Source organism: Rissa tridactyla, chromosome 11 (assembly GCF_028500815.1).
Source record: "Rissa tridactyla isolate bRisTri1 chromosome 11, bRisTri1.patW.cur.20221130, whole genome shotgun sequence".
Lineage (NCBI taxonomy): Eukaryota > Metazoa > Chordata > Aves > Charadriiformes > Laridae > Rissa > Rissa tridactyla.
This window is the reverse complement of record NC_071476.1, coordinates 8,357,321-8,377,849: the sequence shown is the minus strand read 5'-3', so window position 1 is coordinate 8,377,849 and position 20,529 is coordinate 8,357,321. Positions and strand designations below refer to the sequence as shown.

At 43.8% G+C, this 20,529-nt stretch overlaps 1 protein-coding gene across 4 annotated transcripts in view; it reads right to left on the bottom strand.

The window, feature by feature from the left end:
• The window catches only part of FSTL4 (follistatin like 4), a 239,883-nt gene that overhangs the window by 49,264 nt on the left and 170,090 nt on the right, over positions 1-20,529 (bottom strand). The window lies entirely within an intron of this gene.

The window sequence follows — 20,529 nt, the reverse complement described above, 5'->3', positions numbered from 1 at the left end:
CAGGAAGTATTTTATTGTAAATTCTCTACTAAATTAGTAATGCTGTTTTCTAAGTCATAAAAAGGCATAATCATATTTCTAGCAGTATGAAAGAATTTAGTACCTCAAGCCCTCTTCTGTCATTACTCTTGAAGGCCACAGGCTATGACTCCCCGAGGTAGGTCCCAACCTTGCACTTGAAGCTAAAACCTGTTCTGTCATGGAATTCAGAATAAACGTGTGCAAATCACCAGCGATATTCAGCTCTGGTGTGGTGCCAGAGGACAGGACCCTGTCTCTCATCCCTGTCAAGTTGAACAACTCTTCCAGTCTGTGTGGCCATGACTTTTAGATTAAATGTAAGAGAAAAGCAGCTATTGAAACAATTACATATTACGATGCCTTTCACTTTTCTTCAGCAACTGTGTCCATAATACACTATCACTGACATATCACAGAACGGTTTGCGTTGGAAGACACCTTCAAAGATCATCTAGTCCAAGCCCCTGCCATGGGCAGAGACATCTTTCACTAGATCAGGATGCTCAAAATAGTTGATTATTTAGATAATGAGAATATGCAGACTAAAACAAAGCTTAACTTGAAGGGGAAAAAATAATCTCACATCAGAGTCTGGTCCAGCTTCTAACTAAGAGGGATTAGGACTTCACATGCAGAGAAAGCTGTCCTTGCTCCTATGAAATACCTGCATATTGTCCTGAGCCCCCTGGAAGAGTGACGAAATGCCCCCGGGGGAGGATGAGCGTTGGTTCCAGCAGTTGGGTTTGAGAGCAACCAAGGACGTTTCTTGCCCGGCTCTGTGAGCATGGATTCATATCTCTGGAACTTCAGAGATCTGGAGGATGGTACTACCTCTGAGTTGGTGTCTCAATCCCCTCCAGAGCCCACGTGGGGCCCTGGCTGGCCATGTCCCAGGATGGGGTGATTCGCTCCCAGGGAAGGCCAATTCCTCACCCTGACTATAGAGGAACTCCAGGTGAGTAACTCCAATACAGCCACCTGCACTGGAAATGTCTACACCTGGAGAGGCAAACTCTGTTCAATCAGCTGCTTAAATATTTATCTAAATTATACACAAATTCTGTCAAAAAAATCATACACATTCAAGAAGCCCAGCTTTCCCATATGAATTTGTATCAAGCACATTCACACAGCTAATGAATTTGCTAAAAATCATTTATATTGACTTTTAACCAAACACAGCTTCTTTATGTACTCTATTCTAAAGATCAATTTCTTTTCTTTTTTTTTTTTTTTAAAGAAAACAAGCAACACACTTCCCATCATAAAATCCCATCACTGCCCTCCTGTTACTAATCAGAGGGAGAACATTTAGTTTGTGCAGAAAGGGATAATTCATTCATTCTTGAAAGTACATGAATAAATATAAGTTGTTCAGTGCTTAATTATCTAATCTCCTGAGGGTGGTAAGTGATGGATTCATTATGTAAATAGGCATAAGTAGTCTATTTTAGAGAACAGTTTACATAAATGCATTTGTTTTTATTTTAAATTCCTATTTCCCACAGATTGAGAGCAATGTTGATATGATTAATTTTTGATAAAATATTCCCATGTTGTGTCAACAGCATCCTGCCTAGATTGTAACAGCCACGCACTTCCCCAGTCAATTTATTAATTTGAAAAGTAAAATTGCTAATGGTCTAACAGGCTCTCAGAATTACTTCTGGCAGTCACGCCAGTTAAACGTGGGACACCCAAGGTTTGTCTCTTTTTCTTAAGAAGAGTCAAAAACATACTCTAGTGTCGTTCTCTGCCTTTCTCCGAATAACTACGGAAGAGCAGTATTAAAATCTCTTACGGAACCCACATTAAAAATAAGAAAATTATGGTATTTTGGGACAGATGTGAGGTGTTACAGCTGCTCTCTGTGTTTCACACTCTCTGTCCTACTGGAATTGACAGACATAATTAGCATCAGTTGTTTCACTGCTACAAAAGCAACAGTTGTCTCTTACAAAAGGTATATTTCAGCATTTCTAGGAGTTTAAAAGTTTTTCCCAGTCCTTCAGAAATTCCTTACCTTTGAAATGGGGAACTCTTTAGCATGGGCAGGTTCTTGCAAAGCAATGAACAGCCACTACCTATATTTAAACTATGGTATTTCGGAGTTTCAGAGGACCAAAATGCATATGAAACCACTGAACTTTTTTTTTTGTAGCTTCTGTAAGTTGCAGCAGCTGAACTGATTTATACCTGATTTCAGGCAGAAAAACATAGCTTCTGGTGGAGGATGTGGCATGCCAAGTTTCTCCCTGGAGTGAATTTTTATGGCTGCTCTATAAACCCCCAGGGTTTATCATGGAAATACTGTCAGCCCATTAAGTCCAGTGTGACTTGTGGGAACCGCTGTAATGTGTACGTAAATTACTTCGAAAATAGAGACCAGTCAGGCCACAGGGTATTTGGGGTTCAAGAAGCATTCACATATAGTTTAAAACCACTGAGACATCAAAAATGGCTGCACCGAACTGCTCCAATCGCTCACTCTCCTTTCATTTTACTTGGAGTTCTTGGCCAGCATTATGCAATGAATGCGATACACTGAAAAATGCATGAAGCAGGAAACAAGGAGCCTGGAAAAAAGCCCCTCACTGCCTCTAAACCCCACATTACAGGTTTCTAAAAAAAAAGAGAAAGTAATATTTCCCAAGCATTTAAAATCAGGTGTATTTATTTCTTTCCTATTTCCACGTTTACTGTGTTCATAAACCACCAAATCAGTGACAGCATACCTTTCGAGCTGTAAATAAGCATTAGTAAAATTTTTCATGGAGCTTTCATTGCTCTTTCTAAGGATGACTGCAAATTTAGCCGTGGTGATTATACGGATTTTGCATCTTTTCTGACTGTAGCTGCGTCGAGGATAGTTAATAAATGCAAGGACCCTGCTTTCCTGTGCTCACGCCGTCCCAAGCCAGAACCTCAGTGATTTCATCCCTCTCCTTTCCCTTCCACTCCAGCCACTGCCCAGTTTCGCCTCATTAAAGCCAGAGTTCAGTCTCTCTCCAAGGCTTTTTGGTGATTTTCCTTACAAACAGCTTCTCAGTATAAAACCAGAGCACATTTCATTTGGAAATTATAGTTAGATAAGCAGGAAAAAAACCAATGCAATAAAAAGTGAGTGGCTACAGGGCATACCCGGATATTTACGCCGTGCACCCCTGGCTGGACGTGGGACTCTCACAATATCGATCAGAAATGCTGCCTCCCGGGCTGCAAAGCAGGATTACGGACATAAAGATTCCAGCTATGCTGGGGCTCAGCTGAAAGTGCATCTTTGAGGATGCTTTTCTCCTCATCCTGACATCGGAGCTGCCGGTCCTGCCTTGGAGGTTCAGGCTTTGGACCAATTTAATGTGTGCCGCAGGGATCTAGAGCTCTGAACTGGCACAAACGGTGCAAATTTGGCTGGGGGGGACCGTGCAAGGTTACAGCAAGGTTGCTCCGCGGCACCATTTATCCAGATAACATCTCGTATTTTAAAAATACATGAGTTGATAAAAACTTCTGCATCAGCACTCTCGTCCCCGTCCTTCCCATATTCAAAACCACCCAACTAAAGTTTAGGAGAAAGTCGGAAATGGGCAGATGAACAGCAGCGATTTGCAAAGAAACAGGTAATTAAATAACATTTCCTTATGGAGAGGAGGGCGAAGGGAAACCAAAGAGCACCTAAAGAAAATCCCCTGGTTCATGCTATCAGCGCATCTATTGTTGTGAGCAGGTTTTCTCCCGGTTAAACCTTTTCAAGCCGAATCCCCCGCAGTTAAGAGCTTTTTAACAACTGCACAGAAAGGGCCGGGTAATTCATCAGCGCCCCTGCGCCATGCCTGGCAGGCAGCTGGGACTTTCTCAACAAAATTTGGAATCAGCATTTCAAAGCTGGCGTAGCTCCGGCGTTTCCCTGGGTTTAGTCTCCACAGGGAATTGCAGGATGGACAACAAAAGGTTTGGAAGGGACCAGCAGGGAAGAGGGAAGTCCAGGCTTCATGCGGCCACCGAGGCGGCTTCTCCCGTGGAGTGGGCACCTCTGCAGAGAGGTTCAGAGATGGGGACGAGCGGTGGTGGCGGCAGCAGGAGAAGCAGATTTAAATCCTCGCCCAGAAAGAGAGTGACCCCTGCTCTGCCTCAGTTTCTCCCAAGGGAAAGACCGCTCCAGGTCATTCTAGGAATAACACGTTTGAAAGGATTTCTCAGCAACCATGGTAATAGGGGCCACACAAATGCCCACAGGCATGTCTCGTCTGTGGATTTCTCATTAAAAACCCTTAGAGGTTCACAGATAAAACCCACATATAAAACTGAAACATAATTACACAAAAATACTTTGAAGCAGAGATTTGCAGCTACTGCTGTGAGAAACTTAAATTCCAGTAATACAAGAATGATAAATGCTGCATCCTTGAAAGTAACAGGAAAAAACAAATCATCCAGACTATCATATTAAAAGGCATATTGGAAAGCAAGATATGCTGGCAAAATCAAATGTGGCCAGTAATACTTTGTGTACTAACCGACATTAGCTTCCTGAAACTTTTAAATCTGCAGAGCAAAATGATTTATAGAAGCTGTTCTTTATCATTCAGGCTTATAAGTCTTATGTCACATAAACCCCCCTGGCATGAGAAGAACATTCAGGTTGCCCAGGGAAGCGCCTGCAGGAGAGGAGAGCGGAGCCGGCATCACTTGGGTCGCATCCCCCCCCTTCTTCATTCCATCAGCGTACGCTATTTTTGCACAGAACAGACAGGGCTTATTTAGAGAGCAGCTATTCAGTATTTTGTTTTTCTTATCTTATATCCTCAACCTTATTTTCAACTATTCAAATGTACCTCTGAAGGCAGAAATGATTCATTTCTCCCTGGGTTTTTCTGTAACACCCTTCCCCGTTAAATCCACTTCAGAAACGCTCGTGAGCACCTTTGACGTGTTTGCTTTAGGTGAGTTCCTGTGGCCTCAGAGAGGAATTATTCGGCACAAAATACTTTTTAGCCCCTCTGCCTCCTTTCTGCGCAGCTCCAGCCTGCCCCCAGCTCCCACCTTGCCGAGACCCCCCGTCCTTGCTGAGCTCCAGTTGCCCCATGGACCATGCTGGATCCAGTCTCCCTTCCCCGTTGTCACAGCACAACTCTTCCCATCACCTCCAGATTCCTCACCTGCCCTCTTCACACCCCCAGGGTCCAGCAAAGGTTAATGGGGACAAAATGTGTCCTGCTCCTGGCTCTGCAGGGATGGCCTCCACCGCTTCTCATCCCAGGAATTTCTCTGCCAAAACCCTAGTTTGTGCAGACTGCACCTACGTTTGCATCTTAAAGCTCGGCTCCACTCGGGCTCCTTCTGCCCCTACAGCCCTCAGCCCATCTCTGCTCTCCCGCCACACCAGCCTCCTGCCACATGTCCTTAGTCATCCATTCCAACCAACAGTATTTAAAATAATGAGCACATTTACATTCCTTCTTCCTATGAAAATGGTCTCCTTTTTTTTTTCTTCCCTATTTTTTAATTGTTCCCCTCTCAATTTCCACCAACTGCATCTCATTATCTCTTTGTATGTGATATTAAATGGTTCTGTGCCACCCACCACCTTCTACCTATACAGGAGATTTCAGACCACAACACAGAGATTCCTCTTGTACTAATGGAATACAATCTTAGACATCGCCATTTTGGTAACGGCTGTTAAATATCGACTTTTGAGGCTGACTGCAGTAGGTACATGCCTTGTTTACGTTTAACGATCACAAATTAAAATCAGCTCAATAAACCGAACATTTGAGGAATGCACATTGCACTATATATAATGAATTATTGCTGGTTAAGTCTATAACTTAAGTACAAACACAACCTTTAAACATATATTTAATTCACAACAGCCCAGAAAGCGAGCGGGCCAAATGAAAGCTTGTTTAATGCTGAATTATTTGCCAGCATAGCCACCATATGCCCAGCGCCACAAATAACAATATTCATCACATCAAGAGTCTGGGGATAGTTTCTTTTTAAGATCTTTATCACAGTGCTCATCACAAATATTATCAACCAGATGCTCTGCTTTTTCCAAGAAACAATTCACTGAATGGGAAGAAAAACCCAGAAATTCTCTCAGACTGCAAGTCCATGTGCACATCACAGGACCAGATCACAGCAATGGCTAAAGCGATGTCGCTCCCCATCGCTGGTTCCTCCCTGAACAAGAGCCCTCCTCGCCTGTTCCAGCCAGACCTTCCTCCCCCTCTATTTCTTGCACCTACGTAGAGACACAGAAACAACATCCAAAATACATTCACTCACTCACCAAAGGTCAGATACAAATCAGTACATCATAAAAAGCCACTAACTTGCGCAGAACATCAGCACCGATGGCTCAATTGCTTTTGCTAATATCTTACCTAAATAATCCCTCTGTGATAGGAAAACAGCAGAAAACAGTATTAAACTATAGCTACTGCTCATGACGGTAATGTCAAAGTTAAAAATGTCCAACGTAAAACCTGCAGCCAGCACGTGTATTAATAAAATCAGTGGTTGGCTTGTACACGGCAGTATACATTAGCCGTTGTGTAAATCATGGCTTTGATTATGAAATGATTTTCACAAACATAACATGACATTCATTCACTAAGATATAACACATACCTGCAGGGCATTCAGTGAAAGCCTTCTGCACTACTTTAACTGACGGATAGTCCTTTGTGACTTATATCCATTCAAAGCAATCTCAAATCCTACATTTTTAATTGGCTCAACTGTATTATTATTATTAATATGGGTAAACAATTAATGGTAATTTATGGAGCTATTATTTAGTTAGTCCCCACACTGGTGCAGCACCAGACACGATGCCTGAGACAAGGTTTGGTTTGGGTTTTATATATGGCTTGTGAGACACAGCACACCAAAAAGACCCAACCAGGATCAGGGATTCACGGGACAAAGCTTTGTTCAAACACGTACCAAAAAAATGGTTCATGCCCTAGGGAGCCGTGATGGAATGTGCCAGAAAACAACACGGGAAACTAAGGCAGGGTTAGATAAAATGACTTACATCAAGCAGGGCAAACTTGTCTCCCTGCACGTACTGCCAAAACCTGAAAAAATGTCATAAATTATTGTGGGGAGAATCATTTATATCTTATCCCTGAATTCTACTTTCAGATGTTTTGGTGACCAGCTCAGCTACCAGTATTTGGGGTTTCTCTGTCTCTGGCAAGATCCCAGGTGCATGAGTGAGTGTTTCTGGCAGTGGTTAATCCTAGGTGGAAGGGATTTAATAAGCATTAGCTAAATTATGCTATTTCAACCAGGTGACAGACGAATATTCTTTCATTTGTCTTACAGTTACGCTTCATCTTTTGCCAAACCTCTAATTTCTCTATCTTTTCTACTATTTTGTCCTTTCCCCTTACTAAGGCTACCTTGAGCAAGAATGTGTGCACTTGAGAATATTGCTTCCGATCCTATAAAAAGGGCATCCCACAAATGAAAATGCCTCCAACTAGAGCCAAAGCCAAGAGACACTGCTCTTGCAGTCCAGGTCAGATCAAGGAGGACTGTAATTTTCCACCCCCGTTTCATTAGGAGCAGAGGACAGCAGTGCTCAGTGCCACGAGCCAGGCAAACCTCACCTCCAACCATGGGCCATATGAGCTTTCCAGGAAAATTCCTCCAGACGCTCTGCAAAGCGGTGGTTGGTCGGCTCATTGCAAGGGCTCACAGCACAGCAAGGGCTGTGGGCAATGCTTGATAAACCTCACCAAGGAGGTTGGAGCAGAAGTATAGGATCATGATCCCTGCTCATCTGTGCGTCTGTCCCCCCGCAGCAACCCACTGACTGCACCCAAAAATGAACAACATCAGTGATGTCTCATGGTGTGCGCCAAGGACTGACTTGCACAGGCACTTCTGTCCTTTCCCCAAGTTAAAACCATGCCTGCAATTTTAAATCCCCCCTCTGAAGCCATGGCTATCTCATTATACTTTGTGCACTGCAAATCATTAACTCTCGGTATAAATCAAGAGCAATGCTTATATAGGAAACGTCAAGGATGAAGTACTGAAGTCAGGGACATATTGTGAAAAAAGGCTCTTAATGATTCAGAGTAATATATTTCAGATGTTTGAGCAAACAATGCATTCATAAACCATAGCAGAACTGCTCCTTTCAGACTGAATGGTGCCTTTATTCCCAAGTCAGAGATAACAGTGATTGAATGAAGGAGAAAAGCCAAGGACACTAAACTAGGTAAATCAGTGCTCCCCGATATTTTCAAGCAAAGAGGTATAGAAATATTTCACGTTGACCTTCTGTAATACTGCCTGCTGTAGTGTAGAAACTTGCTTTAACTATTTTCTCCTAGCTTCTCCACTTAGCAATACCTGAGGATTTAAGTGCTCATCAAAATTTATGCCGCATGTTTAAGGCAAAAGCATGCATATCTCCTGCAGGGTTACACAGCTTGGAAGGTAAAAGTCAGGAGAGCCCTCCTTCCTAGTCTCCCATTAATAAAGGGCACAAGGGCTCCACACACCATCCATGTACGTCCTTGAAGACCACCCTGACGAGAAGCCTGGCTGTCACGCCTGCCAGAGCACTGAAGGAAAAACCTGCACGGTTTAGTCTCTTGTGAACATGGTCTTGGGAAGACTCCAGGTCTGAAGTGGCCTCACTCCAAGACCACATGGAACATATCACTGAATCTTACAGTTTGCTGTAATGGCAGTGGGAGATGCAAACCTAGACTTGCTCTTGAGGCGTGAAATGCAGCAAATGTCCAAGAACTCAAAAGGGTATTTCATGACAGCAGAGGATGTAAGTAGTTTGATGACTAACATAGAGTGGGAGAAGCTGGCATTTGTCCAGGATGTCAAGGTTAACAACAACCCCTCTATTACAAAAAAATGTTATGGGTGAATCTTAAATGACTACAGATGGTCAGGTGTTGATTCTGCATGTCCTTTGAAAGACAGTACTGTCAGCAAAACAGTGCCTTCTAACCAAATTTTGAAGTTCAATACTCTGTCAGCAGGAAGAGTGTTGGCTCTTTAACTGACTCATCAAAATACTGTTCTTTTAGTTTCCTCTAGTGACTTTCCATTCGAGTACTGCTCTGTGGCTGGTTCTCCAGGACAAGAATATCTGCACAATTCATAGTTAGTTTTTTTTTCTCTCCCCAGTAATATTCCTTTATGGAAAGAACATAAAAATCCTTGCTTTACAGATGGTGAGCTGAAGCAGAGACAGACGTTATTTAGCTGCAGTTACACAGCGTATCTGAACCAGAACCAGACACGTGCCTTATTTCTCAAGGTTACTCTTCCAGGCTCTCTGAGATTACTTTATAATCCCATTATGGGTGGAATAGCTACATATACACAGCTGCCTTCTTGGAGCCCTCATCTTAAAATGTGAGCAAGGCTTGAGTTTTCAGTGGTTGTCAAGCCTTGGCTTGACCTTGGCTTCTGCAAGGGTTTGCAGAAGGGCAGAGTGGAGACAGTTACCATCAAACCTGAAAAAACAGTCTGAGAGGAGACTGGGGGTTGGACCACTGAACTAACAGCCTAACTCCATAAGAAATGTAATCAAATGACTTTCTGCACCTTCATGCTATTACATTACGCTATAAGTCACCTGAGTTGGTATTGCTGGAGTCTTTTGATCCTTGCTTGGTTCTTTGCACGTGCTCTGGACACATCCACCAGCTACCTCTCCCAAAAAAGCAAAACAGGGTGTGCCACCCCACGTGCCTATAGGACTAGAACAACAAGTCACCTTCTCGGCTGTGCTTGCACCTTCCTTGCCTCTTTTCTACTTCAGCTAGAAGCATTTCTTCATCCCCCACTTCAGATGGAGAAGATGGCCCTGTGTCCTAGGCAGGGCACTCCCCACGCAGGTTCCGCAGCTCCACTCCTCCCGAGCTCCCTCCCAGCCTCATCACCCCAATATCACTGTCACATTCATCATCAGTCAATGCACACAAACAGAAAATACAATAGACTAACTCATTTATTTCCACTTGTTATCGATGACCTTTCACGACTTTCATAACTCCGCCTCGCTTCACCACTCATGAGTTATGAGGTCATCTGTAACCCAGGGAAATAAATGAAGTTTCCCATCAGCCTATTGTATATCCCCATTTATTACCTTTTTATTACCAACCTTTAAAGTTTTATCCCCTAGTATCTTGTTTTACAGTGGCATAACATTCAGATGCAGGGATGTATATGAATCAGACCAAAACGGTTCAGTTCAGCTGGGTTTCACTGAAGGAAGAGCTATGCTGACCCATAGATACAAGTGCTATTTTTTCCAAGGCATCAGACCATGCCTGAGCCTCTACAACCAAATTATGCCAGTGCTCAGGATCTTGTGTTTGTACTAAACGAGGTACAATGTTTTCTTCTGACTAATTCACACCAAGATCATTTGTGGAACAAGGTTTGTCGTAGAAATGACAAGACATATCATACAAATCATTGCTTCAGAGGTTTAGAGAAGATGTTTGTGGGTGGGCTGCTAGAGGATATGATGACTGTACAGTGTTGCATATAACAGGTTGAATAATGATCCTTTAGAACGCTTCAGCTGCAGCATTTCTATGCAACTGCAGTGCTTCTTAACAGAATCACTTTTGTCTTTGACCTGTCAGTAAAATACCAGAAGAATTAAATCAGACGGTACAGTAATCCTCAAGGTAATACTTAAATTCTTTGGCTGTGTTTATCGCAGGAGTTCCTGTTCTCCAGATGCTTTAATGACCAGTTTTGCAGCCTGTGCGCACACCTTCATGGCTGCACTGCTTCCCACGGAGGTGCTGCGGTTCCCTCAGGGCCCTCAGCTTCACAAACCACAAAATGAGCAGTGGCCAGTGCTGGCCTGGGGACAGCCCTCCTCGGGGGGAGAAGGGAGGGAGGAGGGAATGCATTTGCCAACTAAGAGCAAACTCCTTTGAAAACCTGGGGCTACATACTCCATGCTGGAGTTGGGGTGAGCATGGTACCTTCTCCATGCAACAGAAAACCACAAAGATCAAGAGGCTTCCCTCAGTCTAGAAGTAGAGCAAAGCATAAGGAAAGCTAGAGCTGTCTTCCAGAAGTTTTTTATGACACAAGAAGCTGCAGCTGCAAAAATCATCTGCTGATCAGTGTAGACAAACGTGAAATAATTAGCCCATGAGCAGAGAACCTATCGAGGGAGCAGCTGCTAATTGCTGCAGTCATGTGCAACACTCAACAGGACGTGAGTATTGATGTATTAACTTATTTATTTTGAACAGAAACCTTTGACACCATGAGAAAACAAGCAAAACACCATGACTTCTCTTCTTGCTTACTGTACCTGGGTGGCCACGGCAAGCAGCAAAGTGTCACTGCCCTGTGAAACTGATACTGCAGCCCCAGAACCGGCCCAAGACCAGAAAGGTTGAGGGTAGGGCATAAATAAAGTCTTCACTAATTTAAGAAGAAAATATCAAGATTACCCACTGAAGCTTTCAAAATGGGAAAAGACTGGAGACCTGATAATACTGATATATTGCCACGTTTGCAAAGAGTAAGAGACTGCTATAATAAGGAAATATGGGCAGACTGGAGAACTCAGAGCAGCTTCATAAAATAAAACAAACAGATCTTCAAAAATATTTTTTCAGGCAATTAAGTGAAGTCAAGAATATGGAGGGTGCCCTGGCGTGTTTCCAAAGGGAAGGCTAGAAAATAAATTGAAAGGACAAGAAAATTGTCTCTGAATCAGGACCAAATTCCACAGCTCATGGGACTGTTTCCACTGGCTTTGTAGAAAGTCAGTTTGCTCTGAAAATACAAATGTAAATGTCATGCCCTGGACCCAAATGAAGGTTCCCTCTACCTGGAGAGCAGGGAGCTCCTCAACTCCAGTTCATGCTGAAGGACTCATTTCCCACAGCTCAGGAGAGGGGGAGAGAAGGGGCAGGGGACTTGTGCCAACCTTGAATGACGGTTGGGAGCTGATCCTAGAAACAGAACAGCAGAGACATGGTCCCCTTCCTGATGGGATGCTCAAACCCGCGTAAATCTGTCCTGGAGAAGAAATACCATGTGCTTAAATACCCACTCCTCTTCGGAACAGAAATGAGAAATATGGCCCTCTGCTCTTTACGTAACAGTTTCCTACTGCAGATCACACCTGTTTTATTCGTAATGGCAAAAAATCTTTACTTAACTATCCTTTCTTTCATAACTCTTCTCGTTTTGTGAACTAACACCTTCTCAAGTAACTTTTCCCTGCAAGCCCTGGTAAGAAGTTGGGTCTAGAGGAGCTGAGCAGCAGAGTATACAGCCTGCAGAACACTTTATTGGCAGTAGGGTAGAAGTCTTTCACAATCCTTTACAGGTGAATGGGGAAAACTCAATAATGTTCACTATCATTATTGAGTATAGTTATTAGCTTTGAACATTTTCTAAAATAAGCCTGTCATTAAGACAAACGTCTTGTTAATGGTAGGAATTTCCCAACTGAAGCATTAAAAAACCTGCAGTGCCTGCATCATTAGCTGCCTCGGAAAGCTCCTCCGCTCTCTTCAGCTCCGTGTCACAACGGCCAGTGCCACCTTCTGCTCCACTCGTCTGTGCCACGTCCACCCGGAGCCTTTCCCATAGTGATTCCTACTCTCTGCAAAGCCTCTCTCATGGCTCTGTCAAGTGCTGATCCTTTCTGTCTACATTGCAGACAAATGGGACATCTGCACTAACTTGGAGTGGAGGAGAAGAATGCTAGAAGACTAGAAGAAATGTCGCCACGTCATGACTCGCAGCACGTTAAGCTGCTTGATGTATGGAATGAAAATGGTATGATCATGGTAACTTCAACTCTATGTAAGGAGAAGCCAACAGGAAAAAACTGGGCAAACCAACATTTTTTTCTCCTGAAGATATGGTCCAATTATCTGCCAGATCTTTTCCCAGTTCTGCTCCCATCCGCTGGGATAGCTGTCCCTTAGGCCTTCCCCCAGCACTCCTCGGCTCTCTCCTCTTCCCCAGCCTGCCTGGCAGCTCCCCATCCTGCCCATAATGATGTCCTCCAAACTCTCTATTCCCATATCACAGCTCATCCTGCCTTCGTACGTTATTATTTATAATACGCCACAATGACGCTACCCAAACCCACAGAGCAGATGACTCCTGATACATGCGGTCTACAAGTTAGGACTTTGAGACTGGAGATCCCCTCCATGCTTAACAGAGAGAAAGTCAGAGGTACCTGTCTCTGACTCGTGAAGGTAGTGGAAGCCCAAAGCAACCGACGTATTAACTTAAGCCCCTCAGTTAGATGTCCTGGATTAGGTGGGATGAGGAACGGGTGCCTCGGGACATACTTGCATCACCTTTCTGTAAATAAAAGTCATGTTTTCCATTACAAAATGCAATAAAAGAAAATAAATATTTTATAAGCCTGGGGGAACCTGACTTTTTTTTTTTCTCTCGTTACTAGAGTGAAGGCAGCTTTAGCCAGCGCGGTGCTCCCTGTTTCAGTACAACAGAAGTTAGTATTTTCAGTATTAGTACATGCTATCCATAGAGCCAGGTTCATACCAAGTGGTTACCAGCACATATTGGAGGAAGGGTCAGTGTTAGGGAGAGACTACAACGATTTATTAAAATATTTAACATCTTACGTTTACAAGTCCTGATTCTTGTCTTCCAAAGTCTGGTTTTTAAGCTGACCCTGATACTCAAAATTTTAATCATGACAGGTGTCGCTGAGACTCTGCACTGTTAATAGCATCTGGAGGCAGCAAAAATCACCTTGCACTTGAAATGACCTTGGCAAAGTGACTTCTATTGAAATAACTGAGCTTCCCAGGTTCTTCTGAAAATAACAGAAATACATCTTCTGTAATGTAATTTAAGAACTAGCTACCAGGCTGAGGGCAGTTTTGATTTTATTGATATTAGTTTAGTGAACACTGTATATTGTAAAACTGATAGAGTGGGAAAATGACTTCACTGGATATCAAATTTGATGGAGCTGGTAGCTGACTGCAAACGTAAGTATGGGAACTATTACCTAAGGAGGTACTCAGTATTTCATTGTGGATTTTTTAATGTTTCATATTCAGAATAACCTAAAACAGTGGCCCTGAAAACAATAAAATATGCTTGTGTAATACCGCCATTTATGTGCAGTTACACTTCATTATCCCCGTAATCTAACATGGTGGCTCAAAAAGGAGAACATGAGCATTTTCTGAGTGATTTAGCAGGATGCTTTAATGATGTATTGAAAATGAACATTGACCCTATGTAATAGGTGCTAAACTGACACTCTTAAAGCACTCCATCCGTTTCACTCAGCCTGACTATCCTTCTTAAATCATCAGTGTGCCATTTTTATGATGCAGATCCATCTATTGAGACCATGGGACTGTGAAATGTCATAAAAAAAAGGCAGTAAGAAAAAAAATAAAATTAAGTCGCAGGTGGCAAGTATTAGCATTTCAAAAATGTTCTGTTGCATTACACAATGATTCCATCTCTGTCAAGGGGCAACAAGATCCAATTCTCACCTTAAAGAGCCTGTGCTGTTGAATGCATTAGCTCAGGGCGCGAGGAAGTCTTGTGCCAGCTGAAGGGCATTTTACAATAAAGGTAAAATATATTTAGGAGTAAATTTGATAGGACGCACGGGTCAGCCTCCCCCTCAGATGACAAAGCCGTGATTGCTTCTTTTCTTCCCCGTTGTGTTCCTTAGCTCCCAGGCTTTTCACAAATTAAAGCCTTGAAACTTTTTGCCCGCCAGAAAAGCCAAAATAAAAGGCAGGGTGGCAAGGGAGTTAATTGTAACCCTAAAAGGTCAGGCTCTCTCGCTGGCAGGGCTGGGCCGAGTGTTTATGCAATGCAGACCAAGGACATTTTGTTATGGAAAACAGCGGTTCCCTTCAGCTTATTTCTAACTCTCCAGCTTTAAGCTGAAGTGAGATTATAAACTGAGTTAAATCCCCTGAAATCACCACCAGGCAGAGAAACACCCCGTGCAGGACGGCAAGGATTTTTAGTACTGTTTAAGGGCGTATGTGAGGCTCTGAGTGGAGCTCTAATTAAAACGTGTAATTAGTCATAACGATTTCCTAGAGAGGAGCACGCTGGCACTTCAATGGTAGGGTGCCATCAGCCGTCCCCGTTTGAGGCGACTGAAGCATTCATTCTGAAACCTGCCACCACCAGCAGATCTCTGTACTTGGAGACCAAAGACACTGACTCAAATATGTAGTGAAATAATTCAGTAAATCTGACTACTTCCACCTAGAAATTTCTGTCTGTTTCCATCCTAGAGAATTCCTTGTACTGTAACGCGTGAGCACCTCAAGAACTGTGTCATCTATTTATTACACCCTGGGAAGGAGGAGAAATCCCCTTCAAAGCCAACCTGCTTGGGTTTGCAGAGGCACAGAAATTCCCATACACTACCCCAAAGCATGATTCAACCCCAATATCCTTGTCTTAATAAGTGCCACGACCCAAACATTTCCAAAGATCCCTAACAGATTTTGATTCTCAACTCCTAGAGAAAATAAAACCGAAATCTTTTGAACCCTTCGCAGGTGGTGTAGAAGTAATCTGTATTATTCCAAAGCTGCAGTTTTAAACCCCAGCATCTCTGTACAACCAAAGGTTGTAAGCATTGTATTTCTCCAAGTCGACATGATTATCTTCCATGTTCATGGAAGGTGCACCACGCTAACGAGTCCTAAATGATTACACTTTCTGCTCTGCCAGGTGGGAATTCACTATCAATGCAATTCTGGGTGGAAAATTAAAAAAGAAAATTTGGGAGGGGAAAAAGGAACATCACTGTTTAGTGACTGCTTTGTAAAATTCGGTGATGTGAAGCTTCCCAGAAGTCTGTATGATTGTAGGAATTATGGGATAACAGTTGGTCAGGATACATCCCCGCCAGGTTCTCTCTACGGACCACCTTGCTCTGCGCACACAGAGTAACAAAGTAACATTATCAAAGATTCATAATTTGCTCCAATTTTGGTTAATTTTTCATACGTATAGCTAATTCATAAAAAAAAATAATCTTGATTCCAAGTGCAGCACAACTGTCAAGTTTAAATCCAATACTGCAAAACACCCAATATTAGAGCTTCACATGGTAGCGGTAATAATAAGATTTTTTATATTTTTTTCTGTAGCATGGGCTAAACACTGGACATTTCTCTAATCTTGTTACTGAAAGCTGCTGAGCAATTCCCACTGTGGCTTCCTGAAAGCAAATAAAAAAGACAAATCCATTTTCAGCAGGTTCCTGGCATGGAGCATTTCAGCTTGAATGGATTCAGTTTGGCAAAGGTGTAAGAACTGGAAATAAGAGCTCTCTATGGAAGGCATCGAGCGGAGGCTACCCAGACACGTAGCCCCACGCCACCACTCTGCACGGGGCACGCCGGCACCCACAGAGGGTGGGCAGGAACAGAAAGCTCCATCTTTTACTTAAACTCTCCTCTTTTCTTGCCTTGTTTGCCCTTTCTTGGCTCCTTCTGAAACCATCTTAGTATTTCAAAGTCTTGGCCCTATAGCCCACCTCCTTCAAAGTCCTCTCCTCCATATCATCCATAAATTCAGGCTGGGGGGTGAAGGGATTGAGAGTAGCCCTGAGGAGGACTTGGGGGTACTGGTAGGTGAAAAGCTGGACATGAGCCGACAACGTGTGCTGGCAGCCCAGAAAGCCAACTGTATCATCCCCAGCAGCGTGGGGCGAGGGGGGGATTCTGCCCCTCTGCTCCGCTCTGGGGAGACCCCCCTGCAGTGCTGCCTCCAGCTCTGGGGCACCAACAGCAGAAGGACACGGAGCTGTTGGAGCGGGGCCAGAGGAGGCCCCGGAGATGCTGGGAGGGCTGGAGCCCCTCTGCTGTGAGGACAGGCTGAGAGAGCTGGGGGGTTCAGCCTGGAGAAGAAAAGGCTCCGGGGAGAGCTTGGAGCCCCTTCCAGTCCCTCAAGGGGCTCCGGGAAAGCTGGGGACAAATCTTTTATCAGGGCCTGTTGCGACAGGACAAGGGATAATGGTTTTAAACTAAAAGACGGTAGATTTAGACTAGATAGAAAGAAGAAATTGTTTACAATGAGGGTGGTGAGTCCCTGGCCCAGGTTGCCCAGAGAAGCTGTGGCTGCCCCATCCCTGGAGGGGTTCAAGGCCAGGTTGGACGGGGCTTGGAGCAATCTGGTGTGGTGGGAGGTGTCCCTGCCGAGGGCAGAGGGGTTGGAATAGATGATCACAGAATCACACAGAATCGTAGGGTTGGAAGGGACCTCTGGAGATCATCTAGTCCAATGATGTTTAAGGTCCCTTCCAACCCAAACCACTCTATGATTCTATGACCTCCAGCCCTGCATCCTTTCCCCTCTCCATGACCAACACTCTCTCTGCTCCACCAAATCCATCACCGAGGTGGCAGCTGGACCATGCAACCCACCGTTCTCCCCACAACACAAACAGCCTCCCGCTGCCCCTGCAGCTTCAATACCAGCACCCTGTCTGCAATGCTCAAAACTGCAGGTTCAAAGTCTGCTGATGACCAGGGTTTTGGGGTTGTTACCACTGACCACAATCCAATTTATGTTAGTTCTTCCTAACTATAAATCTGGCATAGGTTGATTTTCAAGTTGTTGAATTGGCAGCCTCTGCAGTAGCCTTTCAGGTGTCCACAGTGTATGAATGTGTGATCTCCTCGATGTATCAATGCACACACAGTCATACACCCCTAAAGCACGCGTCAGTATACACGCTTCCCCCCGAATCCATTTAATTCCAAAATGGAAATGCACAGGAAATATTTTTTCTTTGACAAGCTTCATATTTGTGCAGTAAGTGAATTGGGAGTGATTCATCCCTATGGTAAGGAATTTGCAAAACATATTCTAACTGTTTACTATATCAAACAGTTTAAATTATAACTGCATTTTATCTTTCCGTTCACAGAAGGCTGGCTTTTTCTTTATAGGCATTCATCTAATGGGATTCTGTCTGTGCTGTTTTCCCCTGTGACTGGTAGCGGGAGTCTTCAGTCAGCAGTTTCGTTCCTGGAATAGGTTTTATTTCAATGGGTTCTGGAGTACGTGTTACTCAGTAATAAATAAGCGCTAACCAAGCCGGGGCGATTAAAGATCAATTAAAGCATAATAAATTTTATAATAGATTGTGGCAATAGAAGGTTGTTGTGCTTCTCAGCCTCAAGACTGAACCTCATGGCAGTGGAAAAGCTGAATGATGGGCAGTTTTCTTGGTTTTCCTGGATCACTCAATGGAACGTGGTCTGTTTGGCTACAGAGCGGAGGGGAAAAAGGAAAGAAGGAAGGTGGCAGGTGGGAAGAGGCTGGGATTGTCTGTGCTGTGCTACCGGCAGCTACGTTGGTCTTGAGTTCCTAAGGGATGCAGTTAACAGAAAGCTGTGCCCTTTATTCCTATTGAAGACAGGGAGGAAAGTCCATTTCAGGACTTCTATAAACATAAAATATTTATAAAATATGATACATTTTATATGTATTCGACTTCGCTGGCTGCTGCATTTCTGCTAACAAGAAGTAAGCTGACAAGGTAACTAACGCAAACCAGGTGCTATGGGCCAGCCGGATATTTTTCCTACCTGTAGCTTTCACAGCAAAGCTTTAACTTGCCAGTAATTAAGGTGATGGGTGATGGAATTGTATGAGCTATACAGATGCATAGGATTGGTCTGTTTAAGCAATTCCTCAAATCTCCAGGGCAAACAAAAGACATTTACATCACATTGGAGTCAACCCCATGCTGTCTTTGTGCTATTTAGGCAAGTCACCCAGGGAGAGTCACCAATCCTAAATGCATATAAACAAGTTTAATTCACCAACAGCAACCCTTTCACTCAACTCCAGCGGAGTTTGGCTCTGATGCTGAGTACCCAAGTCCTCTCCCGGAGGAAACGAGGAAGAAACTAAGGTTTTTCCACGCAATCATTACCTACGAATTCTGCTAGACGTATGCAAAATATATTATAGCTTATGCTTGCACTTAAGGTAGCCCCCTGTACTGCTGTTGTTGTGAAGAAACATTTAAAACGCAACAAATAGACTTCAAGCACACATCAGAGAGGAACTTTATGACACCGCAGAGCCAAACACCACCAAACAACCTGCCCATTTTTGAGAATCAACGAGACATAAATACATCATGTGCCTTTTACCCAGCACTGGATCTTAGCATTTCAGTTGGCTCAGGTTTTAAATATATTTTAATCATCCTAATATTCTTATTATTGCAATATATTACTGGGATATTAAATTGCAATTCAATTAAAAAATGTCATCTGCAGATAATTTATTCCATGCTCATTATTAATGGAATACTGTAGCCTTGTTGGCATTTTCATATAGCAATGTAACTTACTGTACTACACCGGAAAAATATAAATTATATTTCATCCCATAACAGCCAGTGGGAGAGCTAGGTATATATTGCTTTGCATTTTCTCCACCCTCTGGCAGGGGTACATTTAAACAGGGTTTTGTCTGTTACTGTGAAACCCTTACTGTCTATCGGCATCGCTGCATTGGGTGATGCACCCAGGACCAGCATCAGGGTGGAAGCAGTGTGGTTTGCCATTGACCCCTGCTCGGTCGACTTACATCCATAGAGACCCCAGGGAACAGCAGTATGTGTAGGCGATAATATTAGGATGATGAAAAGGCATTTAAATATTAAATGCTTAAAGGAGTGCTGGCTGAAAGGCCTTCAGCAAGTTATTCCAAGATTTTCAAAAGTATTCCGGGTATACAGAATTGAAGATAGGTGCCTGCTAGGAAAAGTCTGCTGATAGTGGTCCAGCAACGATAAGCTACACCAGCAAATCTGCCTTGTCCACATGCCATTTATAGGGGCATAAAATGAGCTTTGCTGGTACAGCTTATACTAACCCTCAATGAAATACCTATCCCAGCAAAACATTAATGTGCTGAGTCCAACGCATCCATGCCGGGGTTATTCCAGGTATAAAAATATTACAGCAAACCTTCAACCCCGGCTGGCGTTATTCCACTTACAACCTCCTCCAGAGCAGCCCTGTCTTGGCAGCGATCGTGTTCGGCTGTGCAGAGCTGCAAAGCGACGTTCAGTAATTCCCCACCTCGTAGGGGAACGTCTGAGCTCTGCCACTGCTCCGGCTGCAGGCAGCTGCCTCCAACCCACAGCCTTGCCCGGTAGCATCCCGCTGGGGATGGGATTTCATCCCACTTTGCAGTGCTGGGTCCACACCCGGTGGCAGAAACATCAAAAGCAATGAAACATTACTTGTACCAGCAGAGGAGATGTACCTCCAGAGCATTTTTTAAAGATGAAGTGGAGCAAAGCAGGGGGAAGGTGATGGCTGGGGCTTCCCAGGCTCTGCTCCCTCCTCCTCCTTGCCACTGTGGCTGGTTCCATGGGGCAGCGTGTCAGGGCTGGCCATGCTCCCCACATGGCCATGCCTATATTGACCATATGGTTATGTGCAGCCCATA